At 41.9% G+C, this 12,218-nt stretch overlaps 1 protein-coding gene across 3 annotated transcripts in view; it reads right to left on the bottom strand.

Annotated features, from left to right (window-relative positions):
• Positions 1–12,218, bottom strand: part of MAST4 (microtubule associated serine/threonine kinase family member 4) — a 568,618-nt gene that overhangs the window by 288,684 nt on the left and 267,716 nt on the right. The gene's annotated exons all lie outside the window — the stretch shown is intronic.

Below are 12,218 nucleotides of genomic sequence, written 5' to 3'. Positions count from 1 at the left end.
TTAACCACAGGATGTTTTAGTGCCTCGTTAATGAAAACTCTTCGGCGGGGTCTGAGGAGGACCTGCTGTACTCTGAGCTGTGCTCTCCTTTAGCAAGATTCACATAATGAATCCATTCACCTTATTCAGAGCTAGTTGATTTTTTTCCCTCACATCCTAACAGAACTTTCATAACTTCATCACAAGGGTCCTCACCCAAAGTGAGCTGTCTGGAGCTTGCGGGCGGGGGGCACCCCAGGTACTTAATAAACGTAACAAAAGGCTATGACATTTGGAGTCCACTTTCAAATACTACCACACATGCAGTGTGATATTATGTATTGGTTAAAATTATACCCTATACCCAGTCCGTAGCCCTGATCAGGATGGACTCCCCCTCCCCCAGGGTGGTCAACTAGCATTACATCAGAGGTATCTGTATCTCAGTCACACCCGAGATTTTGCTAATTGGCATACTGAAATGGGTTTTCATTGCCGAAGTCAGAATCAGTGTTCTCAGGATGTTAGAAACGGGATTTCATTGTTGAAACTAGCGGTCTTTAAGGTAAGTGAATCGGCAAAGTCAATTTAGAGATATTCTCTGCCCTTGCATGAGCAGCGCGTAAGAATCTATGAAGGTCTGTAACTTGGACCCTTAGGACTGGCACCCGAGGCCCAACTGTTCAATGGCCTTATGTCCAGCAGCTGGGGCACAGAAGCCCCATTGCATGATGCCCACCATAAAAATGAGAGAATCCTGCCTCCGGAAAGTTGTCAGGTCATCAACCTTAAGTGGAACCTTCCAACGAGATTTGGCTGGAGCACTTTATTAAAAGGCCTGAGAGCAGGGACTTCACTGAGTTTATAGGACAGGCACAATGCTTTGTGCCTGTTTGCCAGGAAATGTCTGTTTAATAAAAGTCTGTGTGCAGCAGAACTGGCCTGCGACTTACTTGCGCTGTGTGGGAACAGCAAATCCTTGCTCAAAACCTCAGCCACTTTTCTGTAGATCGTAAGAGTTGGGCATGACCAAAATGACTGAAGACTATTCTCAACGAATATATCACACCTGGAACTGCTGTGCTGGAGCCCACCCACACCAGCTTGGTAAATTTCCAGGAATTTTACAAGCCAGTTGTTAAATACAGTCATTAATTGATTAAAAATATCTAAACTTCCAATGAAATACATTATATTGAAAACAAAGGTAAGAGATACTCAAAATTGGTTCACTTCCTAATTTTCTGCTATATTTTAACTAGGATTTGTGTCAATTGGATCTGTATATGTTAGAGCTCCACTGGGCATCTCTTCTCGGCTCTGAAGTTGCTTTTGTCAAACTGCTGTTTGAAATTGGCCGCGGTGGGAGTATTTACACCACAGAAACCAGCAGGTGCTACTTATCAGGGTTTTGCTTGTTTTCAGGTCTGGTGATTCAACGCCAGAACTCCCTTGGTGTGAATGGCCTTTGATTAATAGAGAAGACTTTGCCTTCTCTAAAGCCTTCAAATACACCAGCATAAATAAAAACTCACAACACCCTTTTCCTCACAAGGACCACACCGCCATGCACCATGCGACAGGACACACTCACTTTTGAAGCAGCTGGGTCCACTAGTCTCTGGCGATGTCGGGCTGAGTTGAAATGGCTCTTCGGAGGCTGCCCTTCCTGACAGGGAATGGAAGATGGGGATGAACGAGGTGGGAGAGGACAAGGTGGGGCGTGGGATGATGGGAAAATGGTCGGAAAAGGGAGAGGGACAGCATTTAACGGCACTGTACTTGTCTGTTTCAGCTAAAATCCAACAATAAAAAGACATGACATGATTTTCCCCCACAAGACCACATGCCACGCGCAAGTCATTTTATTAAAAATAGCCTTGTATATGTGATAAAGTCATGAACACAGCCCAGTATCACATTTCCCATCAAATCTGCACTTTCCTGTTACCTGATATTGCCCCTAATTGTATTTCAAGAATACTAAAGAAAACTGGAGCACGATTTCCCTGAACATGAAGTCAATCTTCCTAGAACAGCAGAAGGCAGGCAGTAAGGGGCATTCTTAGACTTGCCGCCCATTTGGATATCACCAAAAAGACACGGAAATCACCGTCTTCCCCAAAACCAAGAAAACTCTCTTGCCTCAGAAGCTCCTCTCTTCTTCATCCTGGCAGAATTCCTGGTGTCTGGCAGCCACCAAAAACTCTGCCCCTGAATGCAGTTAAGTTTTATTGGATGGAACAGAGATTGAACATTAAGTTTATAACCTAACCTGTATAGAAGGGTGGTCGTTTCCTTAGACAAACCCTTGTATATGTATTGGACAAATGGATCAGGTAGAAAGACTTAACACCTCCCATCACTCATTCCATGTCAAACACACACACACACACACACACAAACCCAAGCAACTGTATTTTAAAGGAAAAGTTTGGAATAGGGGCCCCCATGAATGGTAGAGTTTCACTTCTCCATCTTTCAAAGCTGGATAACAGTAAACAAGAATCTAAGAAGCAAGCACAATCCACTGTGAGCACTGACTTCAGGGATGGGGAGATGAAAGCAACAGAGAGACGGTCTCAGAAAACCCCTGGGCATAAAGTCCCGGGTCCAAGTGAGCATCTACCTAGGGAGTGAAATATCTGTCAGATGAGTATTAGCATCTGCTCACAGAGGAGAGTGAAAAGACCTCTACTTAGGTAAAAATGCAATGTCTGTATTATAATACTTGAGAATTCTTTTCTTTTTTTCTTCTAAGAATAACAGCTCTGTTACTTTTAAGACATGGATCAATCACACCCACTTGAATTGCCAACAATCACTGCTTCGGTATCCAAAGTATAACGCTTACCTTTCAAACAGGAAATGTTATAAGTAGCAGATTGCACATCAGGATTATGTTTTTCCTACTAACTGCCCTGCCAGCACGCATTCTTTCCCTACCCTCTTCTGAAAAAAATGCAAGGCAATAGTTTTAAATCTCGGTTGACCTAGAAAATGTACCAAAGCTTTGACAGCAGAAATTGTTCTCATTAATTCACTGAATGTTTGGCAAAACAAAACAAACAAAATTGAGTATGATTTCCCATTCAATAGAATCAATAGATTTTACATGAGAAATGGTTTTTTAAAATCAGATTATTTATTTAGCTTGATTTGAAGCCTCCTTTAAATTTAATAGTTTATCAGAAAGTTGTTTAACGCTTTTTCTCCTAAAAAAAAGTTATCAGATGTAAATAAATACTTATCCTCATTAATATGTCTGGAGAACTACCTGCCCTTATCAACCTCCCTATGGAATGATTACAACCAATTTAAGAGTTCCAGTGCACAGTGCCAGGCTCCCACTCATCAGGAAAAAAATTAATCTTGGCGTTAAATACACAATTACAGTCAATGTGCAAATTAACTAAATCCTGAGCCTGTGGTTTATTGCTTTTCTTCTGACTTCAAGGTGAAAAATGTTATATATTTTTTAATTAGCTAATTGCACCATGAACTCAGCAGGGGGCAGCTGTTGATATTAAACTGTGACTCTCAATCTTAAACTCCTGTTTTGTGAAAGGCTGGTTTAAAGAGGGCAAGCACATCCTTCAAGGGGAATGGAGGGGGCGGGTGGGTTTTCAAAACCTGGTCTCCACTTAGTCTCATTTATTATGAAGTACACTGACGCTGTAACAATAGTCTGCTTGTGATGAACAAAGAGGCCTATGAGATGATCAATATATTTACACAGATTCCAGTAATACATCTTAATAGAAACCAAAGAACAGCCTGGAGGATTAATGTCATTTTAATGAATTGCTTATGGAATAGAAATAAAGGGATTCTGAATGGCTCAGAGCAAGTTTTTCTCCATATGACTCATGTCTGAAATTCATCTTAATTTTCAAAAATAGTCACACTGTATTCTGTTGTTGACAAAAAAAGTTGGTGGTGGTCGGCGGCCTGTGTGTTCTACAGTTACTCAGGCTTTGTAGAAAGGTGGACATAGCTATGTCCTTGATAGGAACCTTGGAGAAGAATTTAATTCATTAGAAACTGGACATGTCACCTTCTTCACTTTAGGGAGAACTTCATTTAAAAGTTTTCCTTTCTTATTACAGGCCAGATTCCCTCATACAGCCAGGGAAGGTACCTGACCATAGCCAGCTCTATGAGTTCAATTGTGAAATATTTTACATTCTTTAAAAAGCAAACAGGGCCCTCAAAAATGGTATGGTAGGAAAGCAACATCCTTATATAACAAATTTGTATGTATAGCTTTCCATGTTCAAGAAAAACATTCAATTATATCTCTCAGGCCAACATTAAAGACAAAATTTGTGCCTTCATTTTCTTCCAAAATTTTTAGTCCCAAGAATCCATTTCTCCTCCTAAATGACAGCCTTCAGCCTCTGGTATCTGTCATTCCAGTCTAAGACATCAGTCTCCTGGTACCATTTACCTCCTGGCTAATGCCATCAACATCAGCAAAATAACAGATTGGACCTGGGTGGGCCCCAGGGGCTCTCAACTGAATGACTTATTTACATATGTAAATAGGGGCTCTTTACTACCAGGGGAGGGGGCAGAAGGAGGAGGGTTGGATTCCTCACCATTAGTTTGGTGGAAACAGAAGCACATTATGTTGCTTAGGTTAACTTATCAAAATCATTTGCTGTGATCACCACTAATAAAAGTAGCAGCCCTCAGTTATGTAAATAAACTACTGAAAGATGACAAAAGAAGTGCTGACATGTACATAACCTGGAAACTTAAAGAGGTATATTTCACCTCCATGCTAAATGCTTTCATCAAGACTTCTCCTGTTAAGTAAGTCATTTTGGAAATTATAAACTTCCCTTAACACTGCAGATCATACTTTTTAAAGAAATTATTGTTCCTTAAACATTACAGATCTGATAGCATAGTACTTTAGCCTCATTTGCATCACATAAACATATTTACAAGAATGTTCTGTGGAAAACAATATATCAGGTGTGAAATAATGGGTGCCCAGTGAATCCAGTGGCTGACATCAGATTATTTAAATGCTTAACTCTTTAAATCAGGTATAAGTGACTCTATGTCAAAATTAGAGCCACAAGGAAAATTTAAAACTAAGTGTATCTATAATTTTGGCATTAGTTCCATTATTTTTTTAAGAAATATATCATTAGACATTTCCAGGTAGATATTTTAATATAAGAAAAAAAATCACATAATTGTTTCAAGGGCTCCTAGAGGACTTCTTAAAAATCCATTCAAAGGCGTTTTAATTCTGAAAAGAATCACATGCATTCTTGGATAAGAATAAGCATTTTTACCCAACTCTGAGACACCCTTTTGTCTGAATAAATACATTTCACTCCCAGTCGAAGCTCTTACTTAACACTATACTTAAGTACGTACAACAAAGCTACTGCAAACAGGTCCTGGTAACGGCACCCCTGCACATCAATAAAGCAATTTAGGATCACGCAAAGGCAAAATACTCCATGAAAATAAATCAACTGGAAGAATTCACAAGCTGCGGAGATCTAGCAATTACCAGGTGTATCAAAATAGGGATCAGACACCCAAATGAACATGGAAGAAATGTGTTAGAATACATTTTCGATGATGATATTATAGACTTCTAAAACAATGGAACAAATCCCACAGTAATTTATGAAAACCTTCATAATTAATAACCTTGTAAAGATGAAAGTACATCATGTTTTTCTTGTCTCTTTTCAGACCCAGGTTTTTCAACTTGGCTCAAGAGGAGAGTCATCAAAATAGGATAGGGGAAGGGATACTCCCACCTATGAAAGCAAACCCAGTGACTTTCTAACTTCTCACTGTGATGCTCATTGAGAAATACATTTTGCGTCATGAAACAATGCCTCCCAATACTACAAGCAATGCACTCTATTTTCTGATCTAGTTTAGTTCCTTTCTAAACAAACGCTGGTCTCTACTACTGAATTGATGATTTGACCTGCAGTTAAAAAACAGACCAAGGAAGAAGTGTTCTTCAAGGGTCATGAGGGGACTTCCCTGGAGGTCCAGTAGTTAAGACTCTGTGCTTCCACTGTAGGGGGTGTGGGTTCTCCTAAGACCCTGAAAGCCGAGGGGCATGGCCCCCCAAACAAGAGAAACTTTCATGAGATAGGACTCACCTAGTAACTCCTTACGAACGTTTTAGGCTGTGTCCTAAACTTCGGTCATTTATTTTTTCCCCATATCCATGTACTATGTGTGCTATTACATCTGCTGCATATACTATTGATTTCTTAATTGCTTTCTTTAAAAAGATGACTCTGGATTTTAAAAACTTCTGTACTTCAATTTTTAATGATGGTTTAAGTAACAACACCTTGAAATCATGACTTGGTTGTGCTAGTTACATTTTGTTCTACTATATATTAAGAAAAATGCATTAAACGTTATATAAAAACATCTGTGTACTGCCTAGAATCATCTGTGTGCAACCTGTAGTGTCCACGGCACCTCGGGTGGCAGCTGATAGGCGTGAACAGCCCAGGCTCTGCAGTGTTTGTGGTGGGAAGAGGGGTGGTCACCGTTTATGACTCTGCTGTAACATCTCCCCCCTCAACGCCAACTGCCTACTCTGAGATGACAAACAGGGACTGTCAACTCACACGTCCCTGACCCAATTCTGGACGTTTGTCCCCCAGGTCTGCCCTCCTCGGTGTTCCTCATCTCCAGCAAAGGGCACCACCACTCACCCAATGACCTAGGAGTCACTGACCATCTTGTCCTTAAATTCAGTTCCCATGGGCCAAATATCAACCCCACGACCCCTATCCAACCAATCAGCAAGTCTTCCTGGTGTTAACTTCAAAATGTATTTCAAAATTCAACCTTTCTTACTTTTACCATTGTCAGTCTCATCCAAGCTACCTGTATTTGGTTCCTAGGGCTGCTGGGACAAAATACCACAAATGGAGGGGCTGAGAAAACAGAAGTGTACTGTCTCCCAGTTCTGGAGGCTAGAAATCTAAAGTCAAAGTGTCAGCAAGGCTGGTTTCTCCTGAGGGCTGTGAGGGAAGGCTCTGCTCCAGGCCTCTCTCCTTGGCCTCTAGACGGCCACCCTCTTCCCACGTCTCTTAATATCACCTTTCTTCTCTGCGTGTCTGTCTCTGCGTCCAATCAGTTATATTGGATTAGGGACCACCTGAAAAACTTCCTTGTAACTTGATCACCAACTGTAAAGACCCAATGTCCAAATAAGGACACATTCTCAAGTAGAGGGGTTAGGACTTCAATATATTTGAGGCGAGACACAATTCAACCGATAACACCATCCCAGCCATCCAGACACCAGCAATAGGCTCCCATCCCCATTCGCTACTTTTGTCCTCCATAGAGGCTGTCTTTCCAACAGCAGACAAAGCCACCCTAATAAAATATATATGATATCACTTTTCTCCAAACTCTCCATACCTTTTCCTTTCACTCACACCAAGTCCTTCCAGGTCATGTAAAGCAGGGGTCCCCAACCCCCGGGCTGCGGACCAATACTGGCCCGAGGCCTGTTAGGAGCTGGGCTGCAGAGCAGGAGGTGAGTGAGCGAAGCTTCATCTGCCGCGCCCCACCGCTCCCCACTGCTCCCCATTGCTTGCATTACCGCCTGAACCCTAACCCCCACCCCGACCATGGAAAAACTGTCTTCCATGAAAGTGGTCCCTGCTGCCAAAAAGTTGGGGACTGCTGCTGTAAAGCCTCAGGCAACCTAGCCCTGTGCCTTTTCTGGATGCCAACGGCTTCCCCCAACCCCTCACTCACCCTGGCCACACTGGTCTTTGTGCTGTTCCTAGAGCCCTCCAAACACCTTCCCAGGGTCCCGAGAGTCCCTTCACTGGAAAACACTCCTTTTTTTTTTTTTGTATTTTTGCAAAGTATGCCTATTTGCTCCACTCAGGAAACCTCACCTGTCCCCTCTTCAAAGAGGACTCCCCCCCCCATCACTCGATTTCCCCCTTGTTCTCCTTTACTTCCTAACAGTTATTACTGCCTGACGGTACATTGTATGTGTTTATCTTTTTTTCTATAAGCTCTATGAAGCCAGGAGCTTTGTCTCAATGGTTCTGGCATTTGGTGGATGCTGGAAAAATAATTTTAAATAATTATGAAACCAATAAATGAAGCATATGTATTTATATGATGCACCAGCTCATCCACAGGGTTCCTGCAGGAAACAGAGGGCACCCTCAGACCAGGCAGTTTGAGAAAATTCTCATAAGGGAATCACTTAGGAGTAGGGCTCCTTCACCTCCTTTAGGCCAGAAGAGGCAAAAGGGAGGGAGCTGCTTCTAGAACCTGAATCAGAGAGCTGGGTACAGAGGGTCACCTTCAGAAGAGCATTCAGCCAGCCTGGACTGATGCTGGGGAAGGGAGACAGAGAAAAATGACTTCCATCACTTGCTTTATTTCTCCCTCCTTTCCTCCAATCGCCTGCTCCCCCACTGGCCCAAACCTGATCGGACACCCAGAGGACAGAAGGGGGATGCAGGTCCCCAGAGGAGGGGAGTAGAGGGAGAGAGAAAGGAGGTGGGAGGGTGGAGAGGAAGGAAGAGAAAGGATGAAGAGTGGGGAAAGGGAGAGGGGGAGAGAGTGGGGAGAAGGGAGGGGACAGAGTTAGGGGAAGGGGAGAGTAGAGAGAAGAGGAGAGTAGGGGGAGGGGGAAAGTGGAGGGGAGCGGGAGGGAGAAAGGTGCGAAGTGATTTGGACATCAAAGAAAAGATAAGAGGTATCCACTCCATCACTGAGCACAAGTTAACAGCAGCAGCCACAGTGGCTACTCCCCTTCTATCTCCTCTTCCAAGTCCCAGTTTCTTCCACAGCATGTGCTGTTCCACCTTCAAAATGGCCCTTGCTGTACTGAATCTGGGGTGTGCATTAGCACTGAGCCCTGCGGACACACCTCTGGGAAGCCACACGGTACTTTTCTTATCTGGCTCTCGCTTCCCAGAAATGCTGAAAGGGTGAACCAGATATTATCTGTGAAGCACCACATATTTAATGACGGGGATTTTTCTCTCGTCAGGGTTTCACATTAATGTAATTTTGGTAGGTCTGCAGTCTCAAGTCAAAAGAAAACCCTGGGATCGGATTCCTGATGAAATTCTTGCTTTGAATTGAAATTTATTTCCCAACCCTGGCACATTTCAATTTGCCTTTTAAAGTTATTCAACATTAGGAAAGTAAAAAAGCTAGGCTGCATCTAATCCGCTAAGATTCCATGGAGAAGGGAGCTCTAGCAGTCTCTGAGGGGCGTCGGGAAAAGATCACCTGGGGGCCAGTCTCCTCCCCACCAGTCACTCAGCCTCTCTGGACCTCAGCACCCACATCGGTAATGAGGCACGATGCATTTGAGGGTTTGAAATTCCAAGACCCTCTCTGAAAGTTAGCTGCATGTTGTAAAGATCAAAAATATCCAGGATACCCTGGTGTGTTTTTTTTAACATCTTTATTGGAGTATAATTGCTTTACAATGACGCATTAGTTTCAGCTTTATAACAAAGTGAATCAGCTATACATATACATATATCCCCATATCTCCTCCCTCTTGCATCTCCCTCCCACCCTCCCTATCCCACCCCTCTAGGCGGTCACAAAGCACCGAGCTGATCTCCCTGTGCTATGCGGCTGCTTCCCACTAGCTATCTATTTTACATTTGGTAGTGTATATATGTCCATGCCACTCTCTCGCTTTGTCACAGCTTACCCTTCCCCCTCCCCGTGTCCTCCAGTCCATTCTCTATGTCTGCGTCTTTATTCCTGTCCTGCCCCTAGGTTCTTCAGAACCATTTTTTTTAGATTCCATATATATGTGTTAGCATATGGTATTTGTTTTTCTCTTTCTGACTTACTTCACTCTGTATGACAGTCTCTAGGTCCATCCACATCACTACAAATAACTCAATTTCGTTTCTTTTTATGGCTGAGGAATATTCCTTTGTGTATATGTGTCACATCTTCTTTACAGGATACCCTGTTTTAAAAACATTCAATTACTGGAATCATGTCATAGTTCAAATTTCTTGCAGGCTTCGTAATGTGTGCGTTTTGGGAATCACAGTATTGACTTGCTATTTAGAAAATGTTTACGTTTACTGCCGTTCATAGAGAAATGTTTGGGTCTTCCGACTGCATTATAGCCGTCAGTCAATGATCCTTTGTTAGAGCATTTCAGAACATTACATATTGATTCAAATTAATGAATTTTATGTCGATGACTGGTTAACATATTTTACCATAGACAATAAGTTTATGGATGTAATTACTGACTTGAGCTCCAAAAACACAGCACAATTATACTGCAGCACATATGTCAACCCACTTAAGTCACTTCAATTTAGAAAAAAAATTTAATGATATCACATGCCACACTTTTTTTAATGAGAAAAATTACAAGATACCAAAATTAAGAGGACCAATTTTCCACAGGGAAATCTGGGAGAAAAATTTAAAGGTAAACCAATTTTCTGAAGGCAAAATAAAATTTTCAACATAGCTCTGAGTTGTACCCAAAGCAAATTATTGCTGGCAAGTAATATGGCTCTGATAATTAGACTTGATTGGGGTTTAAATTAAGCAGAGGGATGAACTAGACTCCTCAAAGCCATTCTGATTCGTTTCATCTGTTCTAGCAGCCATGGGGAGAATGGTCAGGGACCCAGGAAGGGGAAAGCAGCCTGGCTTTGCAGATGAGGGTGGTATACTGTTTAACTGATCTCTCTCCCTCATCTTGTAGCTGCTTATCAGAGATTCCTACGTGAAAGAGCTGAAGTGCCTACACACGTAGCCAATCATAATTACAACACTGAATACCTGATACAACACTGCTAAACCATAACACAATGACAACCATGTGTTTTTTATTTTTAACCACAAGGCAGATCACACTAAATTCTTGGGTGGGGGGGTATATGGGTGAAAGGTCAGCTTCTCACTCCTTCTCTTTAATAAGGCCCTGGATGCTTAGAAGACATAAACTTTTTAAACAGGTACAAAAAAAAGAAAGATCCTCATGTTCAGGTCACATTGCTATAATTCCATTTGCCACTCTTGAAACAAAGCCCGCTTTTATCTGGAGAATGTAAAACATCGAATTTTGACTTCTCCACTAGCGTTTCCACTTGCTAGGCTTTGCCCTGTGGGGTGCATAGCATGTGTGGAAGGCACCTGATCATAGTGGAAAAGGTCCCAAAGACCCACAGATGTTTGCATCTGTAAAATGGGCAAAACAGCTGCCTCCACTGGAGTCCTTAGACTATGCAACCATTTTCCAAAGGGTATCTTTATCTTACCATCTATTTTTGATCAAATTCAAAGATAATTAGAAAGCAGTGATACTAAAGAGTGAATTAAATGCAGCCACTGGTTTTGGGGAAGCCGGGTGAAAGCTTGTCACTGAGTGCAATATCACATGAAATGAATGATTTAAGTACAAGTGGAAAAATATCTAATGGGAACAGCATGGTCCTTGAACATCTCACACTCTTCAAAGTGAACGACAGCAGTGGTGGCAGGGAGAAGGCTGTGCTACGTAAGGGCTCTTTCTTCTGGAAACCAGGACATGAGTGAGACTGTAAGTCACATGTTTATGGCTCCCTTAGAATTGTACTTTTAATACAGCAGTAAGGTTTTGGGTTTAGCAGGTATTTGCTCGTCCTTTACCAAATATCTCAGCATACTTGAGGTCACTGAATTAAAAAAGCCAAACTGATAAATCAGTGCTACCCTCAATACGTAGTTCAATATATCTTATTGTTGATGGATTACGACCAGTGAGAGATCCTTTGGGGTAGTGATTAAAAGCACAGACAGTGTGGCCACTCTTCCTGGATTTGAATTCCAGCTTCACTTCTTACCACCTCTGTGATATCAGCTACATTTCAAATCTCTTTATACCTTTATTTTCTCATTTGTAAAATGGGGACAGTAAAAATGCCCATTTCATAAAGCTGTAAGGAGGATTTAAGTGGTTAATACATGTAATATACAATAGAGTTGGGTCACAGGAAGTGCTATGTATAACTGTTAACTATTTAAAAACGTATATTCACAAAAATATTCATTCTCCTCTAAGGACCTTGCAATTTGATTTAGACAGTAAAGTATGCTACCCTAGTTTTTTGTTGTTGTTGCACGAGAAGAAAGGTTCACACTTAGAGAAGTGTTGCTCCTTACTGGAAATCACGGAATACCCCTGATTCCTCTAGGAGTGCTTTACGGTTAAG

The sequence above is a fragment of the Tursiops truncatus genome, chromosome 3 (genome assembly GCF_011762595.2).
Source record: "Tursiops truncatus isolate mTurTru1 chromosome 3, mTurTru1.mat.Y, whole genome shotgun sequence".
Lineage (NCBI taxonomy): Eukaryota > Metazoa > Chordata > Mammalia > Artiodactyla > Delphinidae > Tursiops > Tursiops truncatus.
The sequence above is the reverse complement of the archived record's forward strand: the minus strand, read 5'-3'. Positions and strand labels throughout refer to the sequence as shown.